Source organism: Lagopus leucura, unplaced genomic scaffold (genome assembly GCF_019238085.1).
Source record: "Lagopus leucura isolate 7727_CA_CO unplaced genomic scaffold, USGS_WTPT01 Super-Scaffold_100021, whole genome shotgun sequence".
Classification (NCBI taxonomy): domain Eukaryota; kingdom Metazoa; phylum Chordata; class Aves; order Galliformes; family Phasianidae; genus Lagopus; species Lagopus leucura.
This window is the reverse complement of record NW_024962274.1, coordinates 3,711,490-3,728,787: the sequence shown is the minus strand read 5'-3', so window position 1 is coordinate 3,728,787 and position 17,298 is coordinate 3,711,490. Positions and strand designations below refer to the sequence as shown.

At 36.8% G+C, this 17,298-nt stretch overlaps 1 long non-coding RNA gene across 1 annotated transcript; it reads right to left on the bottom strand.

Annotated features, from left to right (window-relative positions):
- Positions 1-585: 585 nt before the first annotated feature.
- LOC122183825 lies at positions 586-14,938 on the bottom strand. Its single transcript, XR_006180378.1, has 3 exons — positions 14,907-14,938; positions 8,201-8,300; positions 586-733 (listed from the first exon to the last, which is right to left on the bottom strand). It is a non-coding gene; the product is annotated as an uncharacterized LOC122183825 (long non-coding RNA).
- Between the last annotated feature and the right edge of the window lie 2,360 nt (positions 14,939-17,298).

Genomic DNA, 17,298 nt, shown 5'->3' with positions numbered 1-17,298 from the left:
ACATAATGCCTTACCTCTGCTAGTCTCACATGGATATATCAAATTCTTGTATGGATATGCCAGAGAGTCCCTAAAATGACTCTAGATACCTATCTGCAAGTAACAGAAACATATCCTGAATGTCCTATATCATCACTTTGTCACCAAAATCCTATCCAATCCTTAACAGCCTCCCATAGATCTATTAATATTGAATACTTTTATACCATCTGCAAACAGTGACACCATCTGAATCATCCTCCACCCTTTATAAAATGTATTTATGAATACACAGACTGTATTCTCTATGATTCCATTAGCAACCTCTTCTTTGTGAAAATAGTTACTTTTTTCCTACCCCTGTCTCCTACTTTTATTAAGGCATTAACACAACTCATTTTCTTTTATTTACTTATTAAGAACTTAATCACTTAAAGACCTTTTTTTGAGTGAGGGATACTTTATATGGCTTTATGGAAATGCAGATGTAGTACCTTGATCACACAATCTTAACTTATGTTGTTCTTTAAGCTCCTAGAAAATTGTATTTATTCTTAACAAAACTGCATTAATACTCACTTACTTGGTACCAAAGACAAACTTCTGCAATTTCACATTTGAGGTCCACCTGGAGATGTATCATCTGCTCCTCACAATTAGATCCTGTTGATTTTCTCCTCTTTGTTTCGAAATCTCTTCCATGGACTTTTCAGTTGAAAATAGCTTCTTATATTCACATCTTGCAAGACTGAACCTGGAAGAAAAGGATATCCTGATATTGTTAATACTAAATACTAATCTAAGACTTTAACTTTTCCACTGTGAATTTACGCTACTTCAATGCTCCATTTATATTTTCAGCATTGAACGCCAGAAATTCCATTCAGGACATTCAGCAAACTCTGTTGCACCACTTGTACAGATACTGAAGATGAAGAAAAACATCAACTGGGTTTAACACGCCTGCCCAATACAACATGCAGGTCACAATCCTCCAGATTGGTATTTCTTCTGTACAAACCACTCCCAGCACACACCTAGTGTTCGTACTGAAATGTAATTCAAGAAAAATGAAATCAAACCAGATATGTGGATAACAAAGAAACATTTTTTATTGATGGAGAAACCTACTCAGTCTTAATATAAGACAGAAGTAGATAATAATATTCAGTATGTCACCAACTTCATTGTCTTTGATCTAACCCTCTTGTAAAAGATCTTTTTTCCTCCCTCATGTAGTGCTATCATTTTTACACACATTCAGTGCCAGTCATCCACTGTCTGTATCACAAATTAAAAAAAAGTAAGTACACATTTCTGCTCTTCAGAAGGATGTAAAATGCCTATTAATTATATATCAGCCATATGTTTTCAACTGTAGACATAGAGTTAAAAAGGAGTTTTGTGATAGACGTATCATTTACCGAACTGAATGGGTATTTAAATCCCAGTTGTCTGAAGAAGGGGGAATTGAGTGTCTAGTGTCTGTCTGTAATATCTCATTGAAATGAACAATACTGTGCACTTACAGAAGAAGAAAGAAAATTGCTTGGACAGGTAATATGAATTCCAGACATATTAGAGATTGCTTTGCTTTGCCATTTCTGAAGTGTCAAATTTTTAAATCAGTGTTATTCACTTCTAATTAATAATACCAATATTCTAAACCCAATTTTTCCTATAATTGCTTTTTCATGTGCCTTTTCCATATGTTAATACCCTAAGTCAGTATGCAGGCTTGAGAGGCCTACAACCTCATGTTTATAGTTCAGCAGCACTTATAGCTCAGCAAGGACCTTAAGCTGTGCTTTTCAAGTTTTATTAAAAACTAGTTCCTGTTCCATACTGATTTTCCTGCTGTGCATATGAGAACGCCAAAAGCATTTTGGGGGATATTAACAAATTTCAACAGCACAAAACCAATCCTACATTTTGGAGATAATTAGACCTTCTGAAATAATTTTGAACAGGCAGTTTCCTTTGTGATCTGTGAGTAATTCACTTTTATGGATACATATCCCTTCTTAGAGCTGGCTAGGGCAATTTACACATTACAAGGCTTGTAGACATAGTTGGCCACTTATCCAATGCTAATAAATTGAAAACATGCGTTTACGAATTAACAGAGAAAGGAAGATGTGAATGAAACGCAGGTAATTGCTGAATTACAGTTCTGCTTGTGGCAGCTAAAGAATACATGAATAGAGCTATCTGGAAGACACAAGATACCTTGCATCAACTTTCAAAATGTTGATTTTTCTTCTGTTTGAAAACGACCATATGATTATTTTTAAGAGAATGCTTAGAGTCAAAATGTCTATTTCCAGGCAAAATGATTCTATATGTTCAAGCTTGAGCTTGTATGTCGGATGGGGATGCCAGACTATATTCTTCTCTTTTTCTGTAACCATACTGAAAATTGAAGAAATACACGAGCCAAACTGTAAAAATGGCAGATTTTGTTGCAAAATATTTCACTTTCAAGAAAGACTGCTTCTTTGTTCTAAATGTTTCTGCAAAATATTTCTACAAGTCTCTTCATCTTGCTGGTCACTGGCTAAATTCCAGTGCCTAACTTCACAGAAAGTTACTTCTAGATTTGATACTCTATTTTTGGGAGTGAACCTCTGCAGGTTCACAAAGAGCTTCAGTTTTGAAGAGCTCTCTGCTTCAAAAGAAGAAACCTTCTCTTTTTTTTTACCAGGGTCTCATTCCGGTCTCTGCCAGCATCAGGTGTTTTGCCAAGTTTGTTATAAAATCTATGGGAAAAAATAAGCCTGAGAGCTATTAACAGAGGTGGAAGTTTGGGAGAGAAAAGGGAACACAGTTGAAGACTGCAGAAGTGCTGTAATGTAGCACATAGGTGATGCAGCAAAGAGCTTTCTCATCTTCTGTGTGCAGTTTTTCTTTGCTCTGGCAAAATCTTTTTTTTTTTTTTTTTTTCCTTGTACTACTTGATACTGAATTCCTCCCATCCCTTTCAGTTTTTAAATGGACTCGTATGAAAAAATCTAACCCTAGAATTACAACTCTCAAGCAAAAAATAGAGACATAAACTGAACAGTGAGGGGCAAATGTCGTAATTACAGCAGTAAAATCCTGAAAATACTATAACACTGAAAGCAGCTTGAAATTGTGCCACAGCAACCAGCACAGAAATGGAGTCAGCAAATACAAGCATTGTAGTTCTTGTTTAAACAAGCAATGTTAACCATAGTAAAGAGAAACAGATAAAAGTAAAATACCCAAAGTGCACAGGCATTCTTCTCCCTCAGTGTTCACAGATAAGAATTTTTTTAAGTACCAGTAACTGTTTCATTCTGCCTTTAATTATGGAAATCAGAAGGAACATCCCTAAGGTGAGTCATGTCAAGACGCATGAAAGAGGTGTAAAGAGTGGGAGGCCTAACTTAGCAGTTACATATTTCTGTTCAAAGAGAAATTTGAAAGTGTTTGTCAGACATTTGTTGTTCGCCATCTAAAACAATTACCATTACGAACCACTGAACTAAATTTTTGAGCTCTTCATATTCATTTTTGAGGCATTAATGACTGATATGCTGTACAATTACTTTGTACTGAGCAGACAAAGTATTTCAAACACAGTTCAACATTTCCTGCCTTCCTTCTTAATTCAGACATTCTGGGAATGGTGTCATTCTTATTCCACCTTCTATTATTTCTGTTCTACATCTCCACTGGCTTCAGATCTTCCTGCCGCCCATCTAACATGGTCTTTGAATATCCCTCAACAACTCACACCAGCCACTGGCTTCAGAATCAGCCCTCAGCAGCCCAGCACTACCTTGGAAAGTGGATGTCATTATTATCATTGATCACCAATGGAGCAGGGGATCTGTGTTAGCTGAAAAGGCATCTAACTCTTCAGTATTACCTCAGTTCACGGTGGTTCTTTTTCTGTCTCCTGATACTTTATTACAGCAGAATCATTTTAATTGGCACATGCTGGTGGAAACAAAACTGCATCTGTTGAGGGCCAGATTCTAGCACTCCTGCTCAGGTGGTACAAGTCCCTTGTTCTGGACTGTGTCCATTGAAACCAAGGGATCTGCCCAATTGTTAAAGGTTCATAGGAACACATTGTTCTGATAGGTATTCACTTTTATTCCATAATACGCTTTAAAAATACACACTGTACAAACCATTAAAAAAACTTCTATTAAAGTAAGTTTTGCCATAATAGAGCAGGGAAGCAGCAGGAAGTGAACAAAGGCTACCCAGCAAGACACTTATGCTAGAAAACACCAATTCACACCTGTTAACTACTGTGAATAAAATCTTTGGAATCAGTTCCTCAAAAAAGTCAAAGAAAGAAAGAAAAACTGTTCACCATGAAAGAAAACGGGAACCTCAGGTGTGCTGCTGAAAGCTGACGGAGTCAGATCAGCATTTATAATCAGTCACTTCTGAGACTACCTGAAGGAACGGAAGGAGGGGACTTGGCAGGTACACAAAGTACACACAAGCACTGAAGAATTGATCCTCATAATTTTGGAGTGAAATAGATGGTAACACCACCAGGTCCCGGCAGAGATACAATGTTCTAAACTAAAAGTTCAGCTAGAGCTTTGGTCCTGGGAGATAATGATAAAGCTGTCTGACCTAACTGACCCAAACTAATGAAATGAGTATAGCTGAACTGAGGAGAAAAGAAAAATATACAGGGAGATTCAAAACAGGGTTCCTGATCTGTGACTGCTGTTCAGATTCCTGAGAAAACAGACACATCACTGTCAAAGGCTTTTTCATTAATAGATGTATGCAACCAAGCAGAGTATAGAAACAAAAATGGACAAATTCTGATCCCCTTTATGTATGTCCACAAATCTGGACATACTGCAGTAAAAACTGAAGTGATTGTAGCCAGGCTATCTATTTAAGCTCCTACAGGCATTAACCAGGCATTTAATCATAATTTTTAATTTATCAGTCTAATGTCCAATTACACATCCTTACCTTTGTGAGGATCACACATTTGGGCAACATTTCATCAATCTGACTCATCAGTGGAAGTCTATCCCCTCTATTAATATTCCATTATTTGGAATAGAATGCTCTTGAAGAGAGATCTAAGATTACTGAAGAACTTGTGGATTTGTATCTTACATATGTTAAAGATGTTTCTTATTAGCCCTGGGTCCAAAGTAAGCTTGAAGTAGGAAAATTCAACTGTGAGAAGCATGGCTTGGTGAGTTTTCTAGTGTTATGAGGCTGCCTTCTCAATCAGCTGCAGAACTGCTGAGAAATGCTGATAGGGCTTGCAGATCCACAGCTCAGCAATTCTTGGCATCACAAGCAGCCTAACGGGCCTGTTCACAGATGACACAGCATAAGTCCTGACACTGTATCTCACTCTCCTTTATTTACACATCATCTTAAACAAGGAATGCTTTAGTGAGCAAGACCAAGGTACAGTAGTTAATGTGCAAATTCAGTTCAGCAGAACTCCAGCTAAAGCATGTTAGCCTCAAGGGCTTTTCTCTCAAACAGTGCTCCTAAGTTCTCCACAGAAGGAAACTTGCTGAACTACATCTTTCTGAACTTTAAAGAAAGTCCTGGTTCTAAGCTGAATGATGGGGTAAATGAATGAGTAACTTCACTGAAAGCAGGTAGAGAATCCATACAACGCAGTCATTACAAGAAAATGTTCCTACCTTTTATTTTAAACTCTTTTGTTGTAAGAACATTATCCATCTCAGGCGCTTTATTCTCAGCAGCAATCCTTAGAGTGGCCTTTGAGGATTCTCTTAAATAACATCTAGTATGGACACATAAAGGAAACGGACCAGAACAATCAAATCCAACGTTTACTTTTTAGACTTAATTCTAGCCTCTCTCTTATTCCCAGACCACTCCTCGCAGTCTCCTTTACCCTCATCCCAAGCCAGTTTTATTCCTTCTTTTTCTCCCTGGATGATTCCCTCACAGCAGGCAGAGAGGTACCACTTTCAGGCAACTCCTGCTGTGCATCAGTTGCTCCCATGTAGACTATTCCTTGAGGCCCCTTTGCATGGCTCAGCCTACCCAGATGTAAAAAATATTTATTCCTGTCATAGTTGCTTTAGCCTTAATAATTACCACGTTTCTGTGTCATCTAGTAGTTGGTCACTGTGAAAGCTCATTTTGTTGGAAGGTGACATGTTGCCAATCCTGAATCATTTCAGATTCAGTCCTGAATTCTGAATGGGATCTTGTGTGTTAAGATTTATTCTTTCCATGGGAACTAATCAATCTTTCCAAATTGCCTCATCTAATACATCACAAGGTGCCTTATTTTGTATGGGAAAAAAATATATATATCCAAAAGAATTAGTGTTTGGTTGTTAAACATCTCCTGACTTTCTTATTCCTTCTTTGAAACTATAAGCATCTCTAGGAAGTCACGCTCTGGTTACATTCTGGTATAGCAAAGCCTTAATGGACTGGCTTATACAATGTCACACATTTGAATTTGGACTAGATGTTCAAACTGGAAACTCAAGAGACCTTTCCGCTCTGGCAAATAAATAAGTAAAAAGAAAAAAGAAAAAGGAAGAAGCCCAGGCCTTTTAAAAGCTCGTCCCTACACACTTCTGCAAACAACTTGATAGAACTGCAGGTGAGGAAAGCAATGAAGTTCAGTGAATGTCTTATCAGATATGAGGGTGTTTTGTAGTTTCTCACATATTCTAGATCCTCCCTACAGACCCATTTCATTTCATTTACTTTAAGCCAGCATCATTTTTCATCTCTGCTACATTCAGCTCCTCATCTTTTTTGGCTGTGCAACTCACATACTTTTCTTCTTTTGCTTAAGAAGGAATAAACTTATTTTTTTAATAGAATCTTGGAAGAAAATCTGGGACAGTGATGAAATAGGAGAGGGTTGGAAGCAGATACTGCCTGAATCTGCAGAAGGACTATGCAGTCACACATTCTTGACTTGATTGTGCAGCAGAAGAATGTATACCAGGATTGGCAGCGGAAAGTGGGTCAGTTCTTTCAGGCTCTACATAGGAATAATGCCTAGGATGGGGTTCCTAACAAACAGGCCCATCATCAATGCAAAACACATCCTTGTTGTTTCTGCAAGACACAACTGCACTGTTGCCTTTGACCTTGATGCAATCAGTAGTTTGCCTTTGAAGTGGGAATTATCAACACCGTTTTATTTCCTACATCAAAATAGCTCTTAATTCCATGGAGATATTTCTCCCACCCCAGCCCGCTTAAATGTCACTAGCTTAATTACGTCTCTAGTTAGCAATACTGTTAGCTGCTTGTACAGGTTGCATCATAAACTATTTGTAGGTAGACTAGTCTTTCTTTGGCATTCATAGTCATTCTTTCACAGGTGCTAACAAGTCCTTTCTTTTTTTTTTTTACTGAAATTTAAAAAATACAGATGCTTAAAGCTGCTCCAAAAGTAGCGCCTCTTATTTTAATACGTTGGCCCACAGTGTCAGAGGTGGATATTGGCAGCATGGCAATAAAGACTGAACCTTCCCACCAATATCCATGTGGGAAATATGGCACCCACTGATATTCATCAACACTTGCTGAACATTTATGGAGACCAAACAGTGGATATGAGTGCAGTGAGGTGGTGGTAGTTGTGTGAGTGGCAACTGGGACAAGTCACATTCCAGATGACCATGAAGAATTTTACAAGCACAGCATGCAGGCTCAGTTTCATTGCTTGCAGAAGTGCACAGTTTATGGTGCTGACTGTGTTGAAAAATAGTGTTTTGTAGCTGAGAATTTACTCTATCAAACAGTGTTATTGTACCCTTTGTATCTGTTATAGTTCCCATGGAAATAAAAAGGAGGCATTTCTTTTGGAGCTACTAAATGTACTGGGATAACTAAGCCAATGAAAGTAAAAAGTGAACTTTAAGAACTCTTTAAAAAAAATAATTCATTTCCTGATGAAATATTTGAGAAAACCACTAAAATATCCTTTCTGTACTGAAAGATTCAAAAGGCAAATAGAACAATAGTAAACTTTAACAGTAGATAATAATAATGAATATCCTGCACAGTCATCAATATTAATGATATCTTGTAATACTAATTTTAAGAAGCACACAAAAATTAACATTACATATTTATTAGCATATTACCTCAAATGATTTATAATCACAGAAGTCACTATTTAATTTTTTTTTTCTTTCACTGGGCAAAAGCATAAAATGACAAAGTGCTACTCTTGTTTACTTACTCTTCTTGCGTGGTTGTATAATCTTTTTGTTCTGCCACCACCAGGTAGATCTTCTTTCTTTCTGCCCTCAAGACTCTTTTTCCCAGTTTCCTGTGATTGTCTGAGGGAAGAAAATAGGAAAGACATCAATACCACCAGTTCAAATTTTGAAAATAGCTTACACTTGCAAATTCTGCCCCCGCCCCCCTCCACTCTCCCTCCATTAAAAATACAGAGCTTTGGAAATATTTTTGGTAAGGTTTCAAAGATAAAACATGACAGGATCAAGGACTAAGGGATAAATCACTGTTAGTGTTATTTTTTTTTTTTTTACCAGGACTGGAAGCAGAGTTGGCAAACTGATTTCAATTAGTCAGGGCTGGCTATATACTGGGGAGTCTACGCTTACATATCCATTTTTTTTTTTTTACACCAGTGCTTCTTTTGGATTCTTAGATAAAGGAGTATAAAGTGGGCATTCTCCACTTGATGCAATTTCACTATACAGTGATTCCCATCAATGTATAATTAAAAGTGGATTTCCTTTCCCCTGTTTGGCTGAGGTGGGGGAGGGTTCGTATAAACCTGGTTGATGTGAAGTGAACAAAGAGAACTTTCATGAGTTCTCCTACAAACAGTCTATCAGTTACAATTCCTAGTGTTCACACTGCTGCACTGTTCAAAAGGAGCTCTAAAAAAAAAAAAAAGTCAAGCAGGGGGTCCAAGAAAAATTCAACCCGCATGCCAACTAAGGGAAAGAAAGAGAAGGCAGGAAAAAAAACCTAGCTTTTGTTGTAAAAAGAACTAATGAAGCTGCTCTTAGAACTGTCCATGGTGACACAACAAGCCTGTGCACCCACACACATTGTGAGAATGCCAGTCACCCACGGTAATGAGAAAAGGAAATACTGTGGGCAAAGGAAATATATGAATACACTGCTTTTATGGTTTAACTGTGGGGAATCACAACGCTGGCCCACAATATCTTGTGCCAACTGCCAAAAGTGGTAAAGTAATACATAAGGTTGTCTACTTATATTTTTCTTACCGACAAGATGGACTGGTGGGGGGTAAAATCCCATTATCATTATAAATTGCTAATTAAATAATTATCAATTAGATGGGCAGACAGAACTCATTCCAATGAATTCCTTGGAGGGCTTTCAGTAAAGAAAAACAGTAATTTTGATTATTTTTTTTATCCATACTTCCTGCCTAGGGGCTCTAAATAGAGATGATGTATGGTGTATCCCATGTTAGACTTTCACACAGTATATCCCATGTTAGAGCTCAGGGACAAACACCGAACTTTGGAGCATATATAGATCTTCTTTCAGTTTTCCAGATAAATGGCCTTAATTTCATGACATTAATTAGAAACCCAGGGTTATTTCCTAAGGAATAAAAATAATATTTTCCAGACTTCTATGTGGCTTTGAGAAATCACTTTTTTTTTTTTTTCCTAAGCAACTGATAATATTTTCTAATGTCATTTCATTTGTTTTTCCTTGCTTTTTATAATCTAGAAATTTCTTTGAAATAAAATATCAAAATATTTAATACGGATAAATATACAGATGTTAAGCATGGTTTAACTTCATACAAGGAATATTCTTAATGAAATTTATTCTATTCATCAACATCAAAACCAGTGCAAAATTCAACCTTATGCCCACAGGTTTTAGCTGCCAAGTTTTCAGATCATACCCTTGGGAAAAAATACTGTTGTCACAGTATAGAGCAACAGAAATGATCCTGTCCTGTGCCCCTTACTCATGTGAGTAATTTTCCCTGAGGTTGGGGGTCCTGCTAGATTTAATAAAACTTACTCAGCTATAATTACTCACATGCACACAGATCAGTTATACACACACTTTTCTTGTCCCAAATAAGTTTTCCAAGACAATTAAAAACTGGAATGATGTGCAACTCTTAATAAAAACAAACAAACAAAAAAAACACCCCCCCCCCCCAAAAAAAAAAAAAAAAAAAAAAAAAAAAAAAAAAAGCTTCAGTTGGCTGTAACAAGGAATATTCTCTAAGAACAGAAGTTCTGCAGACTGAAGAATCACACTAATGTTTGGGACATCGTTTTCATTGCTGGCAAACACCAACAAAAAAAGTAAGGAACGGAAATGGTAACATGAAAGATGGACTTTTAATTCCAAAGCCATGAACATTTAAATATGAATGGGGCTTGCTGCAATCCTCTATCTTTTGTCAGGAAATATGAAGCTCTGGAACTCCTTTTGTTGACTTCTTTGTTAACTGTATGAGGATGAAAGAAGTCAGAGGTCTTTTTTCATTTTCAAGACCCATCACATTGAGGCTCTCAAAAATAAATGCTGATAAATTCATGAAAATGCTGAAAGGTTGATAAAAGGAGAAAACTTTGTTTTCCAGACTGTGACATCTGTCACTGGATGAAATACCAGGGATAATCATCATTAAAAACAAACAGCACTTTTAGATTTCTCAAGTTTAGAAAGGGAAAATTAGTTATAGTAAGATGCAAAATACAATTGGCATTATAAATATCTTTTCCCTCAATTTTGACATTTTTCTCTGTTAGTTTCTGGGAGATCACAGAATCCTAAGGGAAGCTCCTCAAGGTGACGTCCTCTAATGTGATTTACTTTGAGGAATACTTAATGGAGAAAGGTGCCTACTACATTTTGTTATTGAGTTTTGTTCATGGTTCAGGATTGATCCACTTGAGTCTTTCAGCAGGGAGTAGTTTTCCAGTGTGGCACAGCATGACTCCAAATCAATAAGGTTAATAGATGTGGTGGCCACACAGTCAGAGGTGATGTGCCTGGCATTTTCTGTGCCAATGAAGAAAATTTCTGATGACGAGATGTCATTTTTGTGCCGGCAGTAATGTCACCCTGATTACCTAGAGCACAGAGCCAGTTAGTAAGTTAGCAAGACTGTAAATGGCCCATTAATCTGAATTATGTTTACAGCAACTGTTTGAAAAAATTTTGCTTGCATCCAGATTACCAGCCACCCTATTATTCATGAAATGCCATCAGCACACTTGCTGTATAAAAATGGTATTGCTGTGGAAAAGGGACTAAATGGAATGGCTGGTCTGGAAGTCCAATGTATATTTTTAAACTCTTAAAACGTATTATAAAACCTGCAAGATGCCAGTCATCAAACAAACAAACAAACTTACAAGTAACTTTAGAAATTAAATAGATTATATAAGACAAAGGAAAAAAAATATGATTCTATGATTCTATTGAAAAAAATGTTATAATGATGTAACAGCCAAATCTACTGATATAAAAATGTCACGTGTTGGTCTTTCTGCAGTTCTGATTTTCTCCAACTTTTTAAAATATGCAAACTCTTAACAGTGCCTTCTAGAGCACTAATGGGTACATGTTCCCAGATGGCTTGTGCTGTGAAACAGGATTGAATTGAAAAGAGAAAGTTGTCTAATATTCCAATATCTAAATGTCAGGAAGATGTAATTTAGAGTGCCACTAAAAGATGTACTGAATGGACTACAGTTTATGATGACTTTAGTTAACAAATGGCATTGAGGGAAGAATTTCCATAATTGAATCATTAAGTAAGATGAAATATTGATTTGCTCCCTGATATTAGTGCATCATCACTTGTCAGACTTGTACACACCCAAAGAACACTCAGTGCTGTGTCTAGCAGCAGCAATAATGATTTTTATTATGATAATACTGTCAAGAACTATAAAGCAGAGAAAACAGCAAGGTATGGGCATACCACACCATCCCTGCACCAGAGATTTCACAGTTAAATTTTTGAAGAAAAATTATAGGACGAATGCATGGAACAGACTGGGTAAAATGATGGTTTGCATTATAAGGCTCATTCCTTATTCACTTCCTTCCTCTACTGATACTTCTTGATAACTGGTATGGAGTGAGCCAGCTTTACAGTGCTAAATAGTTCTTTTATCTGAAGAACCGAATTACATTGCAATTTATATCAGTAATTCAAATAACTGCAAAAGTTAGGACTTTTTTGGCTGTTTTTACTGTTGTCTAGTTGAAGTTGAATGTACACCATGGAAGGAGAACAGCATATTCAATGGCTATTTCTATTCTATATATGCTCATTAAATGCGTCAAATATTTGAGCAAATTAAGTTGAAATTGAAAGGAAGGACTGAAAGAGGCAAGATAAAAAAGAAAAAAGAGATCCTCCTTAATTGAGTTTTAACCAGGTAGCACTGATAATTAATCCTTCCTTTTGGCAGCATGATGAAGATGATGATGATACAACGTGTAGAATTTGGATCTTAAATTAAGAATAAAAGTTGCTTAAATATTTGATGATAACTATTTTTTTGGTGAAAGGTTTTGTAGACTACAATATCATATATTACTCACAAAGTGATCACAGAGCTTAAAAATATCTCGAACACGTAAGGTTTACTCTTTTTGGTACACCTGTCAAGATCTGTGTTTCGAGAATCTGTCCACTCAGTGCCAAAATGGAGAGGCGTTGTATTTTAGGAAAACGTTTAAAGTAGTGTTATTTTCTACCTCAATCTTTCAGCAGGAAAGCACTTCTTTTGCCGTTAAACATTCAAAAATCATGTCTCATTTGAATAAATTAACATACTTTGTGGCAAAAATTAATTCCAAGGAAGTAACAATAAATAGGAAAGCAATTTAAATTGTGTATTTTACAGGGAAGGAAAAAAAAAAAAAGAAAACCCAGCATTATCATGCATATGACAGCTCAGCTAATTTGATGGGCTTTGATGTTAATTTAGGGTTTACTTTAATTTCAAAACATATTTTTTCACTTAATAAGGGAAACAAAAGAAACTTTCAACCAGTTTGTTATCTGGGAATGTTTTGGCTTCTCAAATGTGAGAACATGATTGTTTTTATTTCCAGGAGGAGATAATAACACTGAAGCAATAAAAAAGAGTCAAGGCAGCTTGCACAGCACAGGAAGTTCACAGCCAGAGACTTAATTTCCCACACAATGTACTGTGCAATGGGCCCATTAACATAGATGAATAGGCTCTTTAAAGGGTTTTTTTTCCAGATATGCAGCTGCCGCTGAATGGTGCTATGTTAATAAGGTACTCACATGCCTATTCTTCAGGTACTCTGGCATTCTCTACCTAGGTAATCTCCATATAGGAAAGGCTATTAGGGGTTGTATCTCCTACCACACCTTCAATTATTTTAACACCTGCACTGATAATCCAGGCAAGGTAAACTGGTAGGGGGCCGGGGGTCGAAGTCCATCCTCTTCCCCCCCAAAGTCACATCTCAGAGGGAGGGGCTTGAGGAAGAAGGGGGGAGGAAAAAGTAAAGTCACTTTTATTACACATCAGTGGGAACATTCTGAAAAAGCTTTCATGCCTAGGAAATTGTTATTTCTTCAAACAACTGACAGCCTGCAGAGGAAACTCTAATGGAAATCCAGCTCATGCATTGTTATGCATGGCCCTCATGTAGATACATGGGGGTGGATTAAGTTAGCTTCCAAAGGGTCTATTGTGTGCAGCATTAATTTGCAGTGCTCTTGATATTTGAGTTTGAAGGTTTTACAACCTTTGTGTTTACTTAGATGCACTATATCCTAGGTTTGTTTATTTCCTTCCACAATCTCTTATTACCCTGTAAATGTTACATTTATCTTTATTAACTTTCAGTATGTTGCTGTAAGTCACAAAGAAGGAAATAATTACAGCCTCCTTGAAATGTATTCGTTTTAAGGGCTTTTTTTCCCTTCCTGGTCAGTTCTGAGTTATCCGTCTGTAAAAACATTGGCCTTCTTTGTAAAGCAAGCAGTACAGAAGTGTAAAAATGGTGCCATTTATTATTATATAATTATTAAATCAAAGATATATCCTTGTATTTCTCATGTCATAAACATACAGATAAGTTAATGGATCAATATAACCTTCATTGTGAGTCTGCCACTAGTGCAACTATCTCTATTACCCAGATATAAGAAAAAATACCTATATCAACTCATCAAGAGCACAATCTTCCCACTATATCCTCAGAATCATTTACAAAGTTATTTATTGTCACATATGGCTCTTCATCTCCCAATATTAAGAAAGAAAATAAAAATAAGACTTGTCCTATGCTAACTTAACCTGTGTTAGTTTTCCTGTATAGATCCATATAAGCCGTAGACAGGCATTTTTGTAAATTCAACTTTCCAGTGAGATTTAAATTTAAAGATCCTAATGGTTTTTTATTTGAACTTGTCAGAGATGTCTAGAAGTGTTAGTTTTTCAACAATGAACTAAGAACTCAAAGTAACTAGTACATTCAAAAGAAGCTATGATCCTAATCTGAACTAAAGGGCTCAACTGAATAAAAATACCTTATGCTCGAGTAACTCAAGTTATGTGTGACTCCTTTCTTCCCCTCCCCCTTTATATGGAAGTCAGTCAGTTAGTTGCTGTATTTTAATAACGCAAAAGAGCTTTCTGTAAAAAGAGTAAGACTTACACTAATTATGGTCTGAACCATATCAGGCACATAGTTTTTTCAAAAAACCCTCCAAAACTAGCAATGGGGGGTTCTGAATTCAGGTCTTGATTCTACATAATAAATTAAGAGGAAAGAAATTACTCATAAGGACCACAACAGCAGAACAGCTGCCTGGAAGTCCCACTTGCTTCTTAGGCTGATGGCCTCTGTTTGAAACCAGCCTCTGAGTGAGAAGTGCAGACTGAACGACAGGAGCCACTGACCTCAGCTGCTGAAGTGAAGATCTTAATCCAGCGTTTAGAGCTCGGGGTCTTTCCCAGTGTCCTAGGAAATGATAACAGCGGGAACAGAAAGAACTGCATTTCAGAAAGCTGTTTGAAGTACCGTGGTACTACTGGCATTGTATAAAACAATAGCACAGCTTCTTCTGGAACACGTTAAAAGTATGTGAAACCCTGGCTGGTTTAGGGAATACAGATCTAGTGCTTCTGTTCTCCTTGTTTTGTAACACAAGGACAAGCAGTGATAACAAAGAGATGCAAATTCAAAACCAATCAAAGGAAAGCCTTTTTTTTTCTTCCTCATTTTGGATAATTAGGCTGTTGGTACGCACTATCATAATATTTCACTAAAGTCAGATTAAATCCAACAGATTACAAAGAGAAATCAGGTATTTGTATAGTACAAGAATCTCCAACATTACTATAGTTAACTTGAATTACTGCCAAAGAAGAAGGGGCCTGCATTTAGAATGTAAATCCTCACCTGGTATCACAAGGTTCTGTCTTCAGCAGAATCCTCAGACCCTGGTGGCTGCCTGAGATACAGTGCAGTGGTATCTGAACCACCACTGGTACAGTATGACAGTTATACTTTGCTACATTCCTACAACATCCCTCACCTTCAATCCTCATTGATTCACTTCTTTTTTTTTTTTTTTTTTTTTTTTTTTTTTTTTTTTTTTTTTAAATCAAAGCTGCAAAAAATACAACAAAACAAGAGGATTTTTGGTTTGGTTTTAAATTCCAAGGTTGTTTTTTGCTGTTGTTGTTGTTTCTTTTTTTCCTTCCAAAAATAACAAGAAGTGAATATTACAAAGCCTGACTTGCTATCGTAAAAGCAGGCAAAGCTCTTCCAGTCATAGCATCCACAGAAAACTTCTATACTGAAGACCTCCCACAAGTTATCAAAGACCATATTACGGAGATTTAAAACACTCTTCTCTCTTCATTAAAAGGAAGAACAGGTGTGACCACTGCAATCAGCAGAGATTGCAGGCTTTTCTGTCTTTCTTTTGCAACTGTGAAAACATTTTTGATCCTTGTTCTCTTTTCTAGAATGGCAGAAATTATTCTGTAGATCTCCTGACAATAATGCCTTCACAGGCACATGAGACTGCCTCCTATCTGTATATTTTTGGAACACTAACATTTAATGTGTTTATGTATTTCTCTATCAAAGCTGCTATTTATTTAATGCAGGAACTTATTGCATGTTAATTCTGTGCAGTTTTTTTACAACTTTCCCATATTCCAAAAGAGGAGCCATATACAAAGAGTACATTATGCAAGTGAACTAGACTTCTGTATTTTCTATCTGTGACTTTTTAAAGCAATCATTCCAAGACACACATGATCTGAAATGCAGTGATAAATGTTCAGCGTATTAAAGAAGTCTGATTTGTCCTTGGTTTCATAGTGTGCACAGTACTTACATTGCCTAGGTCTCCCTCAACTCTTCGCCAGCCCAGGAAGGGCAATCTATTCCAGCACTCACAGTGGCTCATGCCTATCTGTTCCCTGCACTCAGCGTCATGGGAAGGTGTAGCTCAGACCACACTAATCCCCCCACCAAAATCTTCCTAGAAGGTGGTCATGGAGGTGTCTGTGCCTCCACTTTCCCACCTCTCTGGACCCTAATCAAGAATGGGCAAATGAGAAGCAATCATATTTTGTGCATTCTTTAAAGATAAGAAATAGTCTATCTCATAATCTCCTCCTTTTGACTCAATATTAAATGCTTAATAAATACCTGGAATTAACCACGACAGGGATGAGATGAAACTCAACAGTTTCCCTTCAGGCAAAAAGCCGGCTACAAAATCTTCAAAGTTGGTTACCCTTCCAAGGTCTCTGAGTGCGAACAGTTGATGGGTATCCAGGAAAACAGAAGTGGTTGTGGGAACTGCATGTTGGAAGAGAACGAAGATAAATTAGTGTTGACGATCTGCATCGCTGAGATAGTAAAGGACACATTTTAAATCTAAGGAATGGTCATTTGGAGGTTTGTGACCTCTGCCTATAAATAAAATTACAGGCGCTCTCTTGAAAACAGGAACCATTGGAAAGGAGTTGGCCAAGAGGAAGAAAAGATTTAATAAGAGAAGCGTTATGAGGAAAAAGTAAACAGAGAGGGAAGCAGAGAAAATAAGGTATCAAAATAAAGAAAACAGACAATAGAAAATATTTGCACAAAGTAGAATACAAGTTTTAGAAACAGTGTGCATAGGTGACACTGAGAACATGAGGTGAAGAAAGAGGATGCCTATCTCATTTGGAGAATGATATTACTCTATTAAGAGAGAGGAAAACCTATTTTCTTTACACTGATGTGAAACACAAAAAAGCAAGTAATCCTCTGCCTCTGATTACCCCC